The 19,644-nt window shown below is 33.3% G+C and overlaps 1 protein-coding gene across 11 annotated transcripts in view; it reads left to right on the forward strand.

Moving 5' to 3' along the window:
- Window positions 1–19,644, forward strand: part of PACRG (parkin coregulated) — a 266,415-nt gene that overhangs the window by 75,532 nt on the left and 171,239 nt on the right. The gene's annotated exons all lie outside the window — the stretch shown is intronic.

Here is a 19,644-nt window from a genome sequence, read left to right on the forward strand (position 1 = left end):
TCAGCTGTCTACCTTGGCTAACAATTAAATTATATACTGCAAAAAGGAAGATGACAGAGTTGCTTTGCCTTAGAGAATTGTCTCATGCCCAATTCATCTCTATTTTTATGAGGACCTGGCAATGCAGCCTATTTCAGGCAGTCCATCAAATGATGGAAGTGGCTGGATACAGTGAGCAGCAGCCATTTATCTCCCCCAAATTTCACCTTCCTGCAGGACACTTCCAAATAGAAGCTTTAATTACCTAAATGGATAGGTCAAGATTGCCTGCTCCCTGAAAATGCAGAGCAGAATACAAACTAAGGCAGATTCTCATTCCACAGCTGTACTCTCAGTCTACAGCATATGTCAGGCAGCGTAATCACTGTCATACGTGCCCCTGTTAGAGGCTGACCTGCACTGCTGAAACCATTACAGCTCCGACATTTCTCTGACAAAAGGTTAATTGGCTTCAAAATAAATGTATTGCCTAATGACTCCATTTTAATGCGACTGTGTTTCTCTCTAAAAGGCTCGGTGATGTTATTTGTAAAAATTGCCAATCTTCTAAGTAACTACCTCAGACTTTTAAATTTAATTTGAAAAATGAATGCTGATCTTTAACCTGATCCTACTATTTAATTATTTTGGTTATCATGAATTACTTTATTTTTTATGTTATTTATTGGAATAGAATAAGATTTTTCTGGAAGCAGTGACGGTTACGGAAAATGAAAATGAAATGTCTGAGAAAAATATGTCAGATTTGTAGAGTGATTTGAATTGTTCATGTCAAGAACATGATCCCAATTTTAAATGCATGACTGTGTTAATTCAACACAAAAAAAGAGAGATTTTGCGATCTTGGAACTGATTCTATTTTTAATGAAGCTAATAGGATTAGGCCTACAGTGTGGTTAAGTGGCACTATATAATTTGTTAGTAACTATGTATTTTGCTTATTGAAGTATAGAAGAGAGATTGTGCTATGAGAAATTACAGTTGTGGCCCATAGCAATGTTAAATCAGTATAATAAACAATAAATAGTTCTTGCAGCAAGGGGAGACTTTAGCCAACAAGACCTGACCAATGATCAGAATGAGATTCCACTGTTCCCTGTGACTGGTCTTTAGATGACCTAAGTCACGCACCTTCAGGATTAAAACTCACAGATTTACAACACGAAAAACCAGGTAAGATCCCAAAGGTAATCTGCAAAATTCTGCAAAATTCAATTTATATCTTGGGGCATCATAACTTCTAATTTCTCAAAATCAGACTGAGAGACGCAAACCATTTACCACATTTTAATTGTTATTTGTTGTACATACTTCCATAATAAGGCTGTCATTCCACTAGATGATGCTAGTGACTACTTAGTTGGCTTCTTCCTAAACTGTTTGCTTTCTGTAACCCTTCCAACCAAATCCGAATGTCTAGAATAAGTGTTTGTGTTTGAGAATTTGAATTGTATGAAGATACACTACCTTACAATGATCATAATAGCCAAGTCTCTGATCTAAGACGCTGCACATATTTTTTTCCTGTCATAATTTGCTGTCTTGTTGCCCTAATGTCCACCTACCACACTAAAGCACTGGGGTGTAGCTAGTGAGATCTCATGTGAGAGGCTGTGATCTCATGCAACAGTTGCCTTTCCTATTGCTATTAAACCCCTCTTGAACACATTTCTGCATACATTCGTGAAGGCCGCATAGCAGCAAACTGTTCCAGTCCTACACTAGCAGCACTATCTCATCCAACCTTATTGCCCTTATTCTGTACCACATGATTTAGTATCACAAATCAATCCAAGCTGAGTTCTGTGGCAGCCACTCAAGAAAACAATACAGAGGTAGTAGAATCACTTGAGGCTGTTTAATTTGGCACCCGACCAGCATTGATTATTGTGCAGTTTAAGTAGATGAAGTAGGCAAATAGCAGTTTTCCAATTCAAACATTACTTTAGATGATAGGTTCTAATGTCCTGGAGGCTGCCCACTGCTGCAGGAGGCTGAGAATGTTGTTCACCATTAGTTGATATTTAAAGGTACAGATAAAGAAAGGTCTGTTTTTTTCATTTCTTTTAAGGACATTCAAATAGTCAAAATATACAGCGTAAGTGGAATGGCTGATTTTCATTAGTTCATTATATCTGTTTATAAATCTAATTAATTAATTTATTTTAGAAATGTATTTTACTTAATACTGCTTCAATTCATGAAAATGAAAATAAAAAAAGCTTTTAACAACGAAACATACTTAGAGAAAATGTTCTACAAAATCTTGGCTGAATTATATTTGCCTGCCTGAATCAGTTGGTTCTTGTGAAAGGAAAAAAACAAATAAATAACAGTGATATTTTAATCTCTCTATAATTGTACAGTATCACTGTTTTATTGTGAGGTTTTTTTGTTCAATTTGTATGTGATGTATAGCATGGTTCATTTCACTCTTGTTAGCTTGTCTACCCAGTGGTACATTGGAGAAAATGCAAGGGGGTCTTAAAAACATGATTTGTTCTGAGAAAGGAAATACTCCAGGATTTTCCTCCTTCCTGCAAAATATGCAATGTTTGAATTTTGAGGGGGCATGGAGACTAATTGTTGAAACAAAACAAAATAGCCATAATTATCAGACACTAAATATTTTTCTGAAAACAATTTGATCTCTCATTCACTATGCTGTAGTTCTGTGGACACAACACAGTGATCTTCAGCTAGGGCAGAAGAATCTGAAATGCTTATAACATTTATGAGATGTATTAACATATACCAAGAAATTTTGGCTAAAATGCACAGCTGAACCTTGATTTTGTAAAATTCTGCATATGCCTAATTTTAAGCCCATGATTAATTTTGTGTAAGGACTGGCTAAATATAAATATGGTTGTAGACTAAGATAGGGTATAAATTTAAAGTTAGGAACTATTCAAAACTGTTTCATAAAAACTGCATGTGTCGACCCTTTGATTCTGAAATAATAATACCTTTCTTCAGCTAGCTTAGTTACTCTTATTTACTTCAAAACCAGACTATTTTTAGGAAAAGACACTCCAAATTAATCCTAAGCATAGGCAAGTTTTAACTGTGCATATAAGAACCATGGTGCTCTAATTGGTACCTGTTCTTTAAAAAAAGAACCAAAGCAAATTAGATTTCACTACAAATCATTATAGCAAGATCTGGCTATTATGTGAATTCTTAGCATACGTTTTTAAGTTCGGGAAAGCATCTCTCTGGATTACTTCTGTAATATTGGCATTATAATTTTACTGTCATATTACACTACATAATTTCTGCATTCCTCTTTTTTGTTATTTGTTGCAACTTCAGACAAACCTGTTTTGAGCAAATGGAAGAAAACAGATAGATAGAATATGTTTACAACCTAGTCCTGGCAAATCATTATATACAAGAACAGCAGATTGAACCTAGTTTTAAAAAAATATCATCCAGAGAAAAAAAGGAATTTAAAAAGTTTTGATAATAACAAATTAAAATTATCTGATGTTATAAACTGTGATCAAGTTCACATCTAAAAGAGGACAGGACTGTCTAATCTTTGCTCTCAAAACTGGAAAAGTTATCCCTCTATCACTTTTAAAAGGTGAATGTAGAGAATGACTTATTAATTACATCCATGAAAAGAAAAAGCAGCCGTCTGCATTACTCACCAGTCAAATCTGGGTTTTATGACAATTAAAGCATAAGGAAATACAAAATGAAATACAAAATGAACTCAATAAATACAAAAGACTTTTCGTCCCCATTAAAGGAACCTACTAGCAGTCAGTGAATTTCTTTGTTAAATGACATATAGCCAATATAATATTTGAATATCTAAACTGAATCCTTACTTTACTCTCATGCCTCCTCTGCAGTCATTACATGGAAGTGTGTAGATTTTATTATTTTAAAATTGATGCAAATATATAATATTCTTTTTTTTTTGATAAAGCAACAGTTGTTGAGATCTAGCAATAAACTTTTCATTTGATGGTTGAATTATTTGACAGAGGTTCAAGGATGTCTGCAAATTTGAAGCATCTGATTTTGTCCTCAACAGAAAATGGATAATAATTTAATATGATTTGAAACTATGTTTCTGATGTGTATCAAATGCAGAAGTTTAGATTTGGAATATAAATTGCTATTAATTTAAAATTAGATAATAATAGCAAATGATCTTTTTAGAAAAAGAAAGTCCTAAAATATTTATCTTATAAGCATTTTGACTGCTTGTTTGGGATTCTGCAGTTCTCTTTTTGCTTATGTATATCACAATTCTATTTTAAAATGGAGCAGTATGTTCTTTTGCACAATTCCATACAGAACTGTGAATAATAAGAGCTCATAACTCAAGTCTGTAAAGGACTTCCATTTTAAATATGTATTACTGAATTTTAAAAGGTCAGAATCCAATTAAACCTTTGACTAAGAAAGTTGATAAAACCAAGAAAGGATTTTTGAATTATTAAGAGTGTATTTTAAAAGCAGTCTTTGAAAATACTAGAAAAAACCATCAGAATGTTTGAAAAATCAGTTATTTGGAGTGTAGGGTTAATTATGAAAATTGTTATGCAAAGAAAAAAAAGCAGCTATTCAAAAGAACTTTAGTAATTTCAGAGAAATTAAAACCAAATTCAAAAATGCAAACCTCTCTAGTGCAAAAATGTCAAGAGAAACATGGTTTCCAGTCTTTTGGTATATATGTTTTTTTCCAGCATAGGTACTTTAGTTAAGGATGTGACTTACCATTTTAGTTACTCTCCAACCCATTTCTCCTCTTTCACTTTCCACCCCTCTTTCTGCCCCTCCCAAATATTACCAACATAGTTTTCTTTTCTCAGGAGCTAGTATAGGCTATGGTAGCAAAATTATTTCCTGTTGATAGAAACCAGATGCAGTGGTAGAAGACAGCATTCTCCCACACTTAAAATCATGAGTTTGAATTATGCCATCATTTTAGCTCATGCAGGGTATTGAAGGTTCTTTTGGGGAGTGGGGACTACAGATAATTTAAACATGTCGCAGGGCTGCACTTTTTATAAGCATCTCTTGTCTCACAATTTATTTTATTAGTCTGTTGTATGTATGAGATTCTGAACGGTATGATTAAGCTGGTACCTATCCCCAGCAGCGAGAAAAATCTTTCTTTTCTTTACGTAAGGTACCTGAGCTTTTGGGGTTTGTTTTCTTTTTCTGAGAGTGCAGCCTCTTTTGTTTGTTTGAGGGGAAAGTTTTCAGCAAGAGGTAATATATTTTATCATATCAGCTGATATAGTTGGAAAAGCAAGAGACCACTTTTCATGTGCATAAGCTCTCAGGTCACGTCTTTCAATATTTTTGTGGAGTCATGGGGCATTAATCAACACGAATAAACACTGTATATTGTTCCCCATCTTGTATTAAGTAAACTTAGGTAGCAATTCTCAAAGTTCAAATCACAAAACTAAAAACAATTAATTATAATGAGCTCATTTTCCATAAAAATGACCCCAGTATTATACTAAGCCTTGCAATTTTTAGAGGTGAAATGTGATTCTACAAGTTAGGATGATGTAATAGCTTATCACCCCCAAAAGAGGAAGATCCAACTTTTCTTTACCTCTCCTGCTCTCCGTTTCTAATGCACGCTTGTCATGTGTCAATAAGCGCTCTGATGCTTATTGGGGCCCTACATGAGTAAATTTGTCTCGCTAACTAAGGAAAAAGAAGTGGATGTGTTTTTGCTCAGTTAGCAACATGTTCACAGTCCTGTGAATTTTGCTTGCAAAAAGGTCCGTGAGTGCTAAAGCAGTGTTGATGAGGGAGAAAGAAACATTAGTGAAGTACAATGAAGAATGGGAGAGAAGGGAAAGGCCTCAAAACCTTTTTCTTTTGACACCAATCAACTTTTAGATTAGTTTAGCTGCTCATGCAGCTGCAGCCTTAGATATCTAGAAGCAAAGAGAACAAATTGCTGATGAAAAATAATGTTTTTCTTTTGGATTTATTTTCATATATGTATACTTTTTTCTGCTTCTATTCTTTGCTGAACTATGTGTAACATCACCTTAATAAAAAATTTTGGAAGGACAGTGTTATTTTAAAGAAAACCTGAAAATCCCACACAAGTACTGTTATGCAGAATGAATGCTTTTTGCAAGACAGCATACAGAGAGGAATGGCAATGCATCATGATTACCCACAGTGGGTACAGCACAAGTGGTGCTAGTTTCCATTTTATTTAATGTCTTCATTAATGTTTTATAACATAGTTCAGTGTTTTCTTCCGCAGTAGACTTACTTTTACCTTCTCTAGAGGATTTCTTTTTTTCTTTTTAGTCATTTCAGGGATCCTGTTTAAGTCTGTCCCCAACACAGTTGTTTAGGCACAACAGAAAAATGCAATATGGATTCAAGAGAGAGCAACTGGAAGAAGGAATATCTTAAGCTAGACATAATACACAGTAATTTAGAGAGATTAGAAATATGAGTTGAGGTGAAGAAATTAGGTCTTGGAAAAAAGTAATTCTAAATAGTACCTCTGGAAAAAACAATTATATTAGCACATTCAATATAAAGGAGCAGTTTGGAAAATAATCACTTTATTTTTAAAATAACAGTGAAACAGTCTATTGTAGAGATAGTAATACAGCAAACATGAGATGTGACATGGTAGCAAGAAAGAATTTTTCAGTTTTAAACTACAAATGCAGCAATAGCTGTTACATCATCTTACATTAGAGATTATTAGTAATCTTTATGCTACATTTTACTGAAGTGAGCAAAGCCAAACACCGTTCATAAACATTTGTGTATACACAAATGCCATTCATAATTCTTTGTGACTCTGTGACTCTTCATGATATCTTTGTGATACTAGTGCTGAACCAAAGACTATCAAAGTTGCCAATGTGCATGTGATTTTTTCTTATTGTTAAAAATCCTAATCACAGTTCCATGCTCATGCGTGCCTTTCCTTCAAATACATAGTGCTAAAAAATAGCTGCATCTTCATGCCTATGACCTTATTCTCATTTAAATGAAAATATCTTTAAATCACTTAAGCAATGTTGCGTATGTACTACCACCTCTCTGGCCTGAAAGTATACAAAAGAGCTCCAGAATAAATATAATATCTCTTCTACTAAAGAAGACAACAAAATTCTCATTGACTGCATTAGAATGGGATCCTTACTGCTGCTATAGATAAATAATATCCATTATCCTTTTTCTTTTTCTTCTTATGATATCATAAATTTTCCTACTGATCTGTTAGTGTTGAAGTCCCTTATGATGCTGAGTGGAATCCATTTCTTATCAGCTGTAAATTAAAATGTCCTGAGTCACCAAAGTTATAGAAGCTATTCTCATCGCTTTGATAACAGCAGACTTAAATCTCTTTCTTATATCTAGGAATTCCTAGTTACTGAAAATTATGTTTAAAATTTTTAGAGTTTATATCTAATTAAATTTATATTTAATAATTAAGTTTATATTTATATTTAATAGGTATGTAGTTGCTTTTGTGTAGTTATTTTTTCTTCAAAAGTCCCTAAGACTAACTGTCTTTTGTTTACAGACTAAAATAGGGTACAAAGCTGGTGTCTTTTGCTTAAGGCAACATTCTTAAAGTTGTCTTAATTAATTAATTAAGTAATTTTGTGTGCTTCTGTTTTCCAATGCTGTAATGCCTGTGGTCACAGAAAGTGTTGGAACTATAGGTTTCTCAAGTCTGAAATTTCTACATTGATTTCATTCCACCACTAAGTAACATTAATTCCAAATAAAAGGGGCCTCTTTAAATCTTACTTTTCAAAACAGTCTTCTAGAATAAATTTTTAACTGAACAACACTTTAAATTGTGATGCATAAATTAAATGCATACTTAAAACAGTCATTAAAAATTTAGATAGCCAATGGCTATATGAGCATGTGCCTTTTCTAGTGGCTCACTACTAATCACAACTAATACTAGTCTACAAATCAGTCATGATTTTACTCTTTTCTGTTCAATTCTTTTTTACTTCTGAAAAGGATACTTTTTTTGCAGGTCTTCAGAAGCAATTTGTAGTGTAAGAGATTAAAGAAAGACTCATATCAAAACACTGTATTTTCACTATTTTTTGTGAAATCCCATAAAATTCAAAGTAACTATTCCAATACAATGTCCTTATTGATTATTTTTTGTTTCTATATTTAACATAATACTTTAAGTGAAACACTGAATTAAGTTACATTATGGATCAGAGGCTACTGGCTTCAATTTCTTCTGTCTTACCACTTGTGGCTCATAAATACCTAATTCTTTCCAGAGTTAGTTTTTTTACAGTTCTCTAATCTTTATCATTTCTTTCATATTTATAAGTTAAGAATCTAATAGAATGTCACTTTTCTCCATGTTCAGATAAAGTACCTTCTTTATTAAGAATGTGACATATACATTTACTTAGAAGCTGAATAATTTGTTTCCTCTAAAGAGTAACGGATGTTTTCTTGGAATGACTCAAGTTGCCTTTCTTTCAAAACATCCAAAGCTGAATTTGAGAACGAGCGTTCAGCTGGAGTTTGAAACAGCCCTTGCACAGAGAAGTGACAGTTTACCTGATTTCTACAGTATAGAGCGGCTATATATCATTTATTAACTCCTCTGTGGCTAATTAATAGTCGTATCTTATTCCAGAATTTTAGAAAACAGTAATCTCATGGCAGTTAATTTACTGTTCCTTTTTTTCCCCCCCTGCATATACAATTAAAGCCATCCCTTTATTTGATGTAAATTGCCATCTCTTGAAAGTGTATGGAATGAAAACCCAGTCGTGTATCAGAAATAACTTTAATTTAAATTTGCTAAACGACCTCTGAAAGCTAGATGAAAGATTTTCTGCTGAATGGGCTGGTGCTCCCTGCCTATATAATTTATGTGAGAAATTAGTGCGAGTGGTTCACTTTTATGGAGCAGAGCTGCTTGTACCAAGCCTGCAGAAACAATTTTCCCCCAAGCCTCCATCTGTTCTTCAAACCAGGGCATATGCCATCTCATCGAGCTTGAAAGTCAACTGATTTATAACTCCTGAAAAGTGCATAGATTGAAAAGAAAGGTCGACTGCTGCTATGTGACAATGATTTGCTAGGCACTTGGATAGAGACAATTCACATTCCTACAGACCCTAGGGGATACATGTGATGCTGTAAGTTTCAAAAATAGGTGGATTGACATGTAGCACAAAAACAAATTGCTCCTCCTCTTTGAGTTAAACAGCTACATCTCTTAAAGGATAAAACTTTTAGATGATAAGTAGGTAATACAGCCAAGTTATCTTATTTTACTGTGTTTCAGGCAGAATAGTCTTTTCCTATCTACAGAGCTTTCAGTCTAGAAGTGTCAGAACTTGTTCCACTTTAATCTTTAAACTGAAAGCAGAAACATCTGTCTTAAAAAGCACTTGTTTTTTGTCAGAAAGTTCTGTTCTGTGCCACAAATAAGGCTTTGATGAATTTTCTCTGTCTACTCTGAAGGTGAATTCTGAGCCCTTTCCCAATTAATGAATGATTTTTTTCTCTGTCCATCACTTCCATCCTTCCTTCTTTTACCCAATTATTACAGTGTTCTCTGGCAAGTGACAAAGCAAACTGAGTTGACAGCATGACCATAGAAAATTGGCATGTGTTTGCTGTATTCATTTATGGTAGAGAAATGCTGTGAATCTTTTGATTTGAGGCTTAGGAACCGAATAACTTCTTCTTCAACTATGTTGTCCTGAATTTTGAATTTTGGTGTATAGTTAAGTGCATTTTTAAGCCAAGAAAGGTAAGGTAGAAGTGTTGTAAAATAAGAGCCTTTTAATGTGGAGATTATTGGGCAGATTTTGACTTGGAAAACACAAAGATGCACCATAAAAAATACATGTGAATAACAGGAAGAATCATCCTCTGCAAGTATAAACTTATGGCTTTTGTTTCAGAATTGAGGTATCTGTAGCAGCTGGGAGAAAAAAACTGGCGTTATAACTTTCCACAGTCATGTGGTGTTAAGTAGCCATGAATATCCTGACCTAACTCACGTAAACAAGTATACTTTCTGAACATTGCATAACTCAGTAAAATAAGGCACAGCAGGGCAGATTAGCTAGATCATTATTATGAATTATTTTCATTGTGTAAATAGAATTTCAGACATTTAAGTATCCAGCATAATGGAATTAAAATCGATATGATCCCTATTCTATTTACTGAGTAAAGATGTTGAAAATGTGCTTAACTCTGGAGCTAATAAACTGTAAAAATTTAATACAAATTGTAAACATTTTATTTCACTATGTTGAAGAGATATGTTAAATATATATATATATAATAGGAGTTTATGAAAGGGGACATTGTGTGAAGTAAAATTTTAGAGGTTAATGAAAACTTAAGTCATTAAGTCTTTAAGAAATTCATGGAAAAAGTTCACTATCACTGAAAACAGACATTCTGAAAACATATTCCGCTAATAGCTCTGCTTTAGAAAGGTGTTGTAGTGAATATGTGTCTCATCCTATACATTTTGTTGGTCTTCACTGTTTCATTTTTGTTGTCCACTATACATGCTAGACGTGCATATGGCAAAATTATCTCCCTTAGTTCCATTTCGTTTCCTATACTGTTTCCAAAGCATAGATTAACTCCTTATCATTTCTGTATCATTTTCTTGTCACTAACATCTATGAACCTTTCACCTCAAATTCATTTTCACATCTCCTATTCTGCGGAGTTCTGATTTGGGCACAGCATTGCTCTTGCTCCTCACATTGTTATTTTGTTAATTAATAGTATCTCTTTGCTCCTAATTTTGTTTTCTTTTACTTTCCTCTCTGTTGACCCTTTCATGTGTATCACCTTTTGCTTATTTGTAAAGAGTTTGTCTACATGTAAAGTTATTCATGAGGATAGCCTTTCAGGATCTGGTTTAAATTTTAAACTCAAATAAGATAGACTTTTTACGTGTTTTACTAAGGCATAAATCTGTTCTTGAATGGAAATCGTTGAGATTAAAGTTTTTTGAAGGTTCCCTAAAGTAGCAAGCCCTACATTTTAACCTTTTCTTTATTCTAATTCCCTCTTCCTTTGAAACTTGTTGACAATTCTCTTCAGTAAAACAGCTATCCAGTATCGTGGCATGCAAGGGCTCTCTTCCTGCAGAGATATAAGCATGTGTTAAATGCCTTGTGATTAGACCCACTCAAGCTATACTTCTGCTGCTACTATGTAGCACTGGAGTAGGTGAGACAATGTCACTGCCTTCTAAAATAAGAAAAAAGATGTTTACATGTGTTTGCTCTTAATCATAATTGTGTAACTTTCTTAGTATCTCCTACTTTCTGATTAATGTTAATACATCTTTGAGATATTAATGGCAAAGACCTTTAAAAATACAATTCAATTTAAAATTCTACTAAGGTGATTGGTTTGTTTGCATGTGAAGCAGTTGTTTTTGAAGACTGAGTCTATATTTACGTTAAATAGCAGTACCTTGGCGTGACAGTAGTCCGGGTATGCAATGGGCTATCCTGACCAAAAAGATTATCTTTAATTTTTAAGAACGCCCTATGGCATTCTTCTTCTTTATATTAATAATCAGAAAGCAGGCATTTTTAGGGAATTATAAATTCTGCATTATTCTTACTAAGTAATGGAATCTGTGGATTGCTAGTTTTCTCTCCTGTGACTTCCTTCAGTTTCAGATAGAAAATATGTGTTACTGTGGTTTTAAAGAAATATCAGCTGAAACAGTCTCTTTATATTGTAACAATTTATGTGCCTCAGGACTTAGTAGAAGTCTATACTTACAGTATTTTTTAAAACCCAAATAAAACTAACTAGCACATTGTATTTTAAAATAGCTAATTTAATGTCATATGTTGGAACTGATTTTCTGTGTTTTAAAATATATATTCTGCTTGTATGTGCAGGCAAATCCATGCCTTATTTAAAGAATTATTATAAAAAGATAGATAAAAAGTACCTGAGAAAATAGCGATCTTGAAAGAGATGTGAGTATTTAGATTAAAAATTGATCAGGCTAGGAAGAGGCTAAAAAAAAGGTTTGCTTCCATTTTAACCTAAACGTCAATCTAAATTTGTATCTCCTTAGGACCATGAGTTGTGTTTTAATGGTGAATCTCATCTTATAATGAAGATTGCACTGCAGTGCGATTCAGCTCTGACGAAGTAACATAATCCAACAAAAACAGATAATCTGGGGTTGTATGTGTATTGTATTTCATCAACTTCTAGATAGACGCATCTATTTTATTAATTTTTTATAGTTTTCAGCTCTCCCAGTTAAAGAGTATTTGTTTTCTCCTTGTGTGTTTATCTAAAAATAAGTAATAAATTTAAATACATAGAATGCAAAGAAGAACATTTACTGAAGAAAAAGGTTCATTTTTTTACCTCTGTAATATGAATCTGATGTCTTCCTGCTCCTTCTTCAGCTGTGTTAATGGCATGAATGGTCCCTATTGATGATGTCTAAGCTGCCACCTATGTCTTCTCTGTAGTGAAGTTGCATGATTTTTTTTTTCTTCTTAGAATGATGCTTGACATAGTGATGAATTGTGTTGGTTCACCCTTTCCAGTGTTCTTCCAGCTGTCCAATGACAAACAAGTCTAGGTACTATTTTGACTCTTCACCCATTCAAGTTGACATCTCATTATATTTCTAAGAATATTTTTCTAAAATATTGGCTTTTTAAAGCATGTAAATAACTTTCAGAGCTTTTGATAACATTTCAGCTTTCTTGTCTGTAAGTTAGTATTTTAAAATAAAAATAGCAATTGAGTTAAGTTGAATGATTTAATCTCACAGTTGTTATTTTCAGTCACCAAATTGTATATAATTTAGTAAATGAAATTGCCATTTTACCAATTCGGGCATTAATTCTTTGTGAACTTCTCCATCATTTCTCGTATTTCTTTCTTTTCTAATATAATATCTAAGTAGAAAAACAGAAAAAAAAACCCTGCATTGTAATTCTAAAACTGTGTGATATCCATTGCTTTCAGAGGATCCTCAGTTACTAACCTGTGTTGGCATGTTCTGTTCATATCCAAAGAAATGGTCCTGAGGGTCAGAAGATGGTGGTCATAAACTTACGAGATCATAAATGCCTACGTAAACCTAAGTGATGTTCTCACACTCTTTGTCTTCTTTAATCCTTTTGGACCCTTAAGAAGCCTGTTCAGGTGGAAGAGCCCTGCTTTCACCTGCCATTTAATAATAGCACTTGAAACTTTCTGCTCTCATTGTTCCGAGGTGAATAAACAGAGGGCTTAGGATAAAGCCTATGACTTGTGAGAGAAATGTTCTTTTTAACAAAACCCAAGCTGGAGTGCCAAATTTAAATTAAAATGAGATGAATTTCAATTTTCTTTGCATTGTTGTTTAATTTTTGTTTCTATGATATCAAAGACAATGTGCCATATTAGCTGATCTTTAATGTGAATTTTTTGCTTGATTCACAGACATGTGAATATGCTTACAGAAAAAAACATGTGAACCAGGTGAAAACAGTGACAACTGCAGTCCTTTTTATGTATGTGACAAAATCTGATGTCCTGCTTATGTGCAGCAGTTTGTATGGAAAGAGGAATAGCTATTAGGAGATGTAAAATTGCATAGTATACCTAAGTTTGGGAATTTAGGCTAGTCACGGATATTAAGACTATTTTACTCCTTTCAGAGAAAGAATTTACTTTCCTATTTAAAATTCTTGCCTGCATACAATTTTGAGTGGTTGATTCAGTCTGCGCTGAAATATTACTTGGCAATTTAGTGACTTGGCTGGAAATTTATAGTTTAAGCTAAAGACCAAGAGAGCTACATTTACCCCTTTTTTGTAAAATTAAAAGTGTATTTTATTTCTTGTTTCTGCTGTGCTGTTTTTCATTCATTGTATGCTTTGATCTCTATGCCTATCTCTGATGAGATAAGAAAAAATACCTTGTCAAAACCCTTAAGTAATGTTACCAAAGTAGTCCTATTCTTTCTCTAAAAAATATAAAAGGTATATAGTCATAGCCACCATATTACAAACTGCCCAAAAATGAGAACATAATTTAAAAAAATTTTTTGAGATAAAGGTTATCTGGTAAGTTGCTGCTTTTTAGAAAGAAATTGATCTTTATTGAATTTATGCATGGAATTTTATGCATTTTTCACTTTGAACTTTTTCAAATAATTCATTTACAAATGAAATCAGAAATACATAACAAAATAATATTTGTGATAAGTTTATCATGATAACTTTGATATATTTATTTCTGTGAGATATTCAAGGAAACCCATAAAATTCTATCTGTCCAGCTATACCACAAGTCCTCATGCTATGTATAACAAGTATGAAAGGAAGAAGTGAATATAACTTCCTGTTCACATAACTTGTTAATAAAGACTGCTTGCCACCAGTCTCTCAGAGACTTCTTGTCTCTAGACACATCAGATTACAGGGAACAAGGTAATACTTATGTTTGCTTTACAGAGTTGCAGATAATTAGGACAATAAAACTATTTGCTATCAGGGCATAGAAAGAAAAGCTTATATGGATTTGCCACCTCAGAAGGTGATTTAAACTATCTCCCTGACTTTGCATGAAGTTCATTTGGAATGCTGACATGATGCATTAGTTAGACACAGCTAGTAACCATCAAATAAGAGATAGTAATCATTGAGAGCAGGAACTTCAGCCCCATGCCTGTTTCCCAAATAATCATTTATGCATGTATTTAAGCTCGTAGATCATTAATCTGATTTTGAAAACATTATAACCTAATGTGGTACCATGTTAAAATAATCCTTAAATGAGTAGATATGCATCAGTCCTGATCTGTAACTTCAAGTTACAGACCAGTATTAGATTGTTTGATTAAAATTGAAAGATAGCAAATACATGCAGGGACTGCTAGAATTGTTCTATTCCTCTTAATCTTGTGTTTTATCAATCTGATTTCCTGATAAACCTGATTTCCCGATACAGTGTAAAAGTGAGTTATCTCTAAGAGTGCTATGTTTTCTCTGCTTCAATAATTAATTCTATGCCTCTGTATATTTCATTATAAAGTGGCAGCCTTTTACACTGCTGTTACTTCTGTAACAGACTCACAACTATTACCCTGTTCTTCCACAGGGCAAAGCACAAACACATTAGAGTGATAGTTTTAAGTTTTTATTTTTTAAACATTAATATTTTTATATGAACTATGAAATCTCTTCACTTCTGTGTACATTCTCATTTGTAGATAAGGAAAATTGTGATATAACATGATAAACCATGTGATAACATGATAACCAGATAAAACCTTCTACCTTTTATTTCCAGGAACTTTAAAAGTAGTTGTGTCTGATCTGAGTTAGCAGAAGTAATTAACCTTATATGCAAGAGATCTGAATCATGTCTTCCATGTCTTACCATACAAATTGAATTTCACTAAACCAGTGGAACCTACCATGACCAGAGAAATAACATGCACCTATTTGTAACTCTTTCTGTCCTTCGGCAAAGCATAATGCTTGAGTCTCATTGTTTGGTGGGTGTTTGTTACAGAATGCTTTCAAATACTTGGTAGAGTTGTTAAATAGTCAGGTTCTTTGTTCACGAATTCCCATTGAAGTCAGTCTGCCTAAATCATTGACTTAGTGAGCCAAATATTCTCTACTAACTGTACCGAACAGTTAACTTTCTGCTGCTATTTGCTTCTTAACTTTAAACCTATCTTTTTTTTTTCCCTCATAGAAATGTTTGTCCTATCCTCCAATACATATTACTTCTTTATGAAGAACCTTGCAAAAATCCATTTTAATGGCCTTCTAGAGAAAGGTCTTCTAGTTAACATAGAGCTTCTGTCAGATGTTTCTCAGTTGCCTACAATTTATTGATCTTTTAAGAATTCTAATAAATTAAAGAGATTCAGTTTTCCATAGCAAACTATTCTCTTTATATCCTACGAAATTTTCTTCTGGGTATTTTTTATTATATTTTTTTAATAATCATTCCAACTTGTTTACCAGCTACAAGTGTAATAGCTAATAGTCTGTAATTTCTGGGACAGGTTATTACATTTCTTGTTCACCAGATCTTTGTTCTGTTGCTATTAATCACAGTATGAATGCTTTGTTAGCGCATTAACAACTATGTACTCCTTTCAAACGCCCACCATCTGCTTTAGTTTGTGACTTTATTCCAGAATCATGTTTTTTTTTTCTTTTTTGCCACATTGTTTACTACTGTTGGCACTTCATTTTTGTTACTATAAAAAAGAAAGACTGTATGTCTTGCTTGTACACTATGCATTCAAAACTATAACAAAGACAGTATTTACTTTCTCATCAAAGTCCTTGCCTTTCTAAATTTCTGTCTGAGATCCCGAACGTTTTGAGTATCCACAAACTTATTGTCACATGTTATGCTTCTGGCACTTTAAAATATTTCTCATTGTTTGTTTATATATGTTTAGGTGAAAGTTCTTAGGCTTATCTTAATTTTTAACATGTATCACACTGTAATTTATGCTTATTGACTCTACACTAGAGTTAGATTTTTGAAGTTCAAAATTGGACAAATTTCTTTTTTCTGAAGTGAAATAAAATGTTGAAGAATGATGGACTTCTAGTAGCAACTCTACAGAAAAGGACCTATTGGTCCTGGTGGACAGGAAGGTTGGCATGACTCCAGTGTGTACCCTTGCAGCAATGAGATTAATCATATACTGGATCACATTAGCAATATTAAGACAGGGATTTGAGGGAAATGATTATTCCCCTTTCTTCAGCATTTCTGAGGCTGTATCTGGAATTCTGTGCCAATTTTGGGCCCTCAAAACAGTTGTCATCAAACTGGACGGAGTCCAGCAGGAGGGTCACCAAGATGTTCAAGGACCTGCAGCACATGACATATGGAGAGAAGCTGAAGGAACTGGGTTGGGTAAGCTAGGAAGAGAACGCTAACAGAGATTTAATTATGGTCCTTCACTACTGAAAGGGATGTTAATAGAGAAAGTGCTTCTCAGAGGTGCACAACAAAAGAGCAAGAAGCCACAGTCACAATTTGCGACAAGGGACAAGACCCTAAGCAAACTAATCTAACTTTGAAGTTATCTTTTGTTTTGGGCGTGGGGTTGAACAAGATGCTCTCCAGAGCTCTCTTGCAGTAGATCCTATGCAAGTAGTATCATTAGGCTAATGATCATGCAATATGATCTTGTATTTCTGCATTACTTTTCTTTTAAAAATGTCAAAACATATTATTGTTTAATGAATAAGACCTCACTGTGCTTCTGAAACATGGATATTTCGCAGGTAAAGAAACTAAAGCATAGAAATAATGGTACATTATTAAATAATGTTAACTGCCTGAAAACATTTCCATTATGTCCTTAATGGTACTTCAACTTAAAACCACATTCCCTCCATATGCTGTGTTGATATGTACATATCCATTTATTTTGGAAATTATTTACATCATTTTCTTGTCATATCAGGTACATTTAAAATTGCATTTATAACATACATGAGATTTCTATTCATGTTCTGCTTACAATAACTGAATACTAAATGTGAAAACACCCCCAGCCTTAGATCCTGTAGTCAACACACTGTAGCCGCTCTCTAACTTGGGTTGTTGGTCTGATTCTTCTTGGAGACTTTGAAATTCATGTGACTTACTGGGGGAAATCCCTTTTTGATACAGTAAAGATGATAGAAATTTTTAAGATGACTATGATTATTCCATTGACATTGTACAAAGTGCTTTGGGCCTTTGGATTTCATGTGATGTAAATGAAAGAAAAAGAATTTTAACAGTTCCTGTCATGTAGTTTTGCGTTCTGAATGTTATTCAAATAGACAGGCTTAACTTCTCTTTTTAAGTTACAAATAATGAGGAAAGTTTATATTTAAAATACTACAGAAATCTCCTACAGAGCTAATGAATATCAGCATCTAGAGGCAATATATTAAATAACATTTCATCTACCTCCCTAATTACATTTTGGTTTTTTTCATCCATACAGTGACTTAAATTAGGTCATGACTATTAGCACATTTGAACAATCAAACAGATTTTATTGTATGTAATTCCAAATTTAAGAAGTGTTCCTAGATTTTGGAAACCCTTTTAAAATCTTAGTGTAGGCTTCTACAGACATAATCAGTTGACCGTAATTCTTCATGTACTCAGGTGTTAATCTGTATGTCTAGTAGAAACAGGGAAATTGGGACAGTTTGTAGAAATGAACTCTGATCCAGTTAGTTAGTCTTTCTGTCTAAGCCTTCTGATTTTCCTGTCTTCTACCTTGTGATTGGTGTTTGAAGATTTTCTTAACTTTTCGTTGCGTCTTTTATAAAAAGGCTATGTGTGTGTGGCACATAAATATATTTCAAGAAGAGAATAATGCCTTTGTTTTTTCCTTGGAACATACTAGTCCTATGACATCAAAGAAAATGTTGAATGACAAAAGTGTTGAATAGCAGGATTGATGTCTGAAGTTCTCATGAACATGTCTGGCACTCTATTGCAGCAGCACAAAAGCATTCTGAGTTGTAACTCTTTAAAATAAGTCTTATAAAAAGTTACTTCCCTCCTATTAATATTTATTCGTTCCTTTACTACTCTCTAAATGGAGATGTCTAGTTATGAAATCCATCTCTTTCAAAATCATGTTGTAGCCAATAGCAGAAAATAAATTTGAATGTTTAGACAAAGAACAACCAAAATCTTGAGGGGGATAAATAATGAAGGTCCATTCATTTTTAGGACATATCTTTACTCTGCCATAAATCTATCTATCTGAAATGTTAAGACATTCAAAGACAACTACTAGAACAACAAGATAGGCTTAAATTTTACAGATCATTCTGTTCCTGAAGTTTAAAACAATTTTGATAATTTGTCATTTATGAGGTTACAGTTGTGTAACAGATACACAGACGATGTATTGCATACTTAAAAAGACTAAAGAGTGATTTCAAGGCTTTAGGTGTCTATACCCATGCTGTCTATACAGCAAAAATGATGCAGCGTCCACCAACTATTTTATTATTGGCCTTCTACATCTGCAAGATAGAATAAACATTTCTATTAATGTCATCCATCTCCCTCTTCGAATTTTCTCTGTAGTTCCATGTCATGATATCCATTATAGGTCAGCAAGCAGTAAATGTGATAGTAGTATAAAGAGTTTTGAGTAAGTATAGTGCTACTTCTTCCCTATGCCCCTTCCAGAAATATTATCATTTATTTTCATGAATCTTAAAAAGGTCTCTTTTTAGACCAATCTTTATGTTAACCAACTGAGTTATGTTATTCTGTTCCAGCATTCAGTGGATTTTGAAATTTCTTTTTCTTTTGAAGGGGTCTCTCTTACAAGTGGCTTGTATAATAAGAATTTGCATGGTTCTCTGGAACAACAGAGTTAATTTCATCTGAATATATGTCCAAGGAGTTTCTAATCTGTGTTCATTTTAATAAAAAATGAAAATTCAAATGGGATAATTATTCTAGATCTAAAAAAAGTATCTGTACATTCATGAGGGGACAAAAAAAAAACAAAATAAACACTGTAAGTCATTCCATAAATTCCTTCCATAGCGTTATTAGCTTGCTTTCTAGATCTTTACCTAAAGGATACAATGTTGATTC

This window comes from Struthio camelus, chromosome 3, assembly GCF_040807025.1.
Source record: "Struthio camelus isolate bStrCam1 chromosome 3, bStrCam1.hap1, whole genome shotgun sequence".
NCBI lineage: Eukaryota > Metazoa > Chordata > Aves > Struthioniformes > Struthionidae > Struthio > Struthio camelus.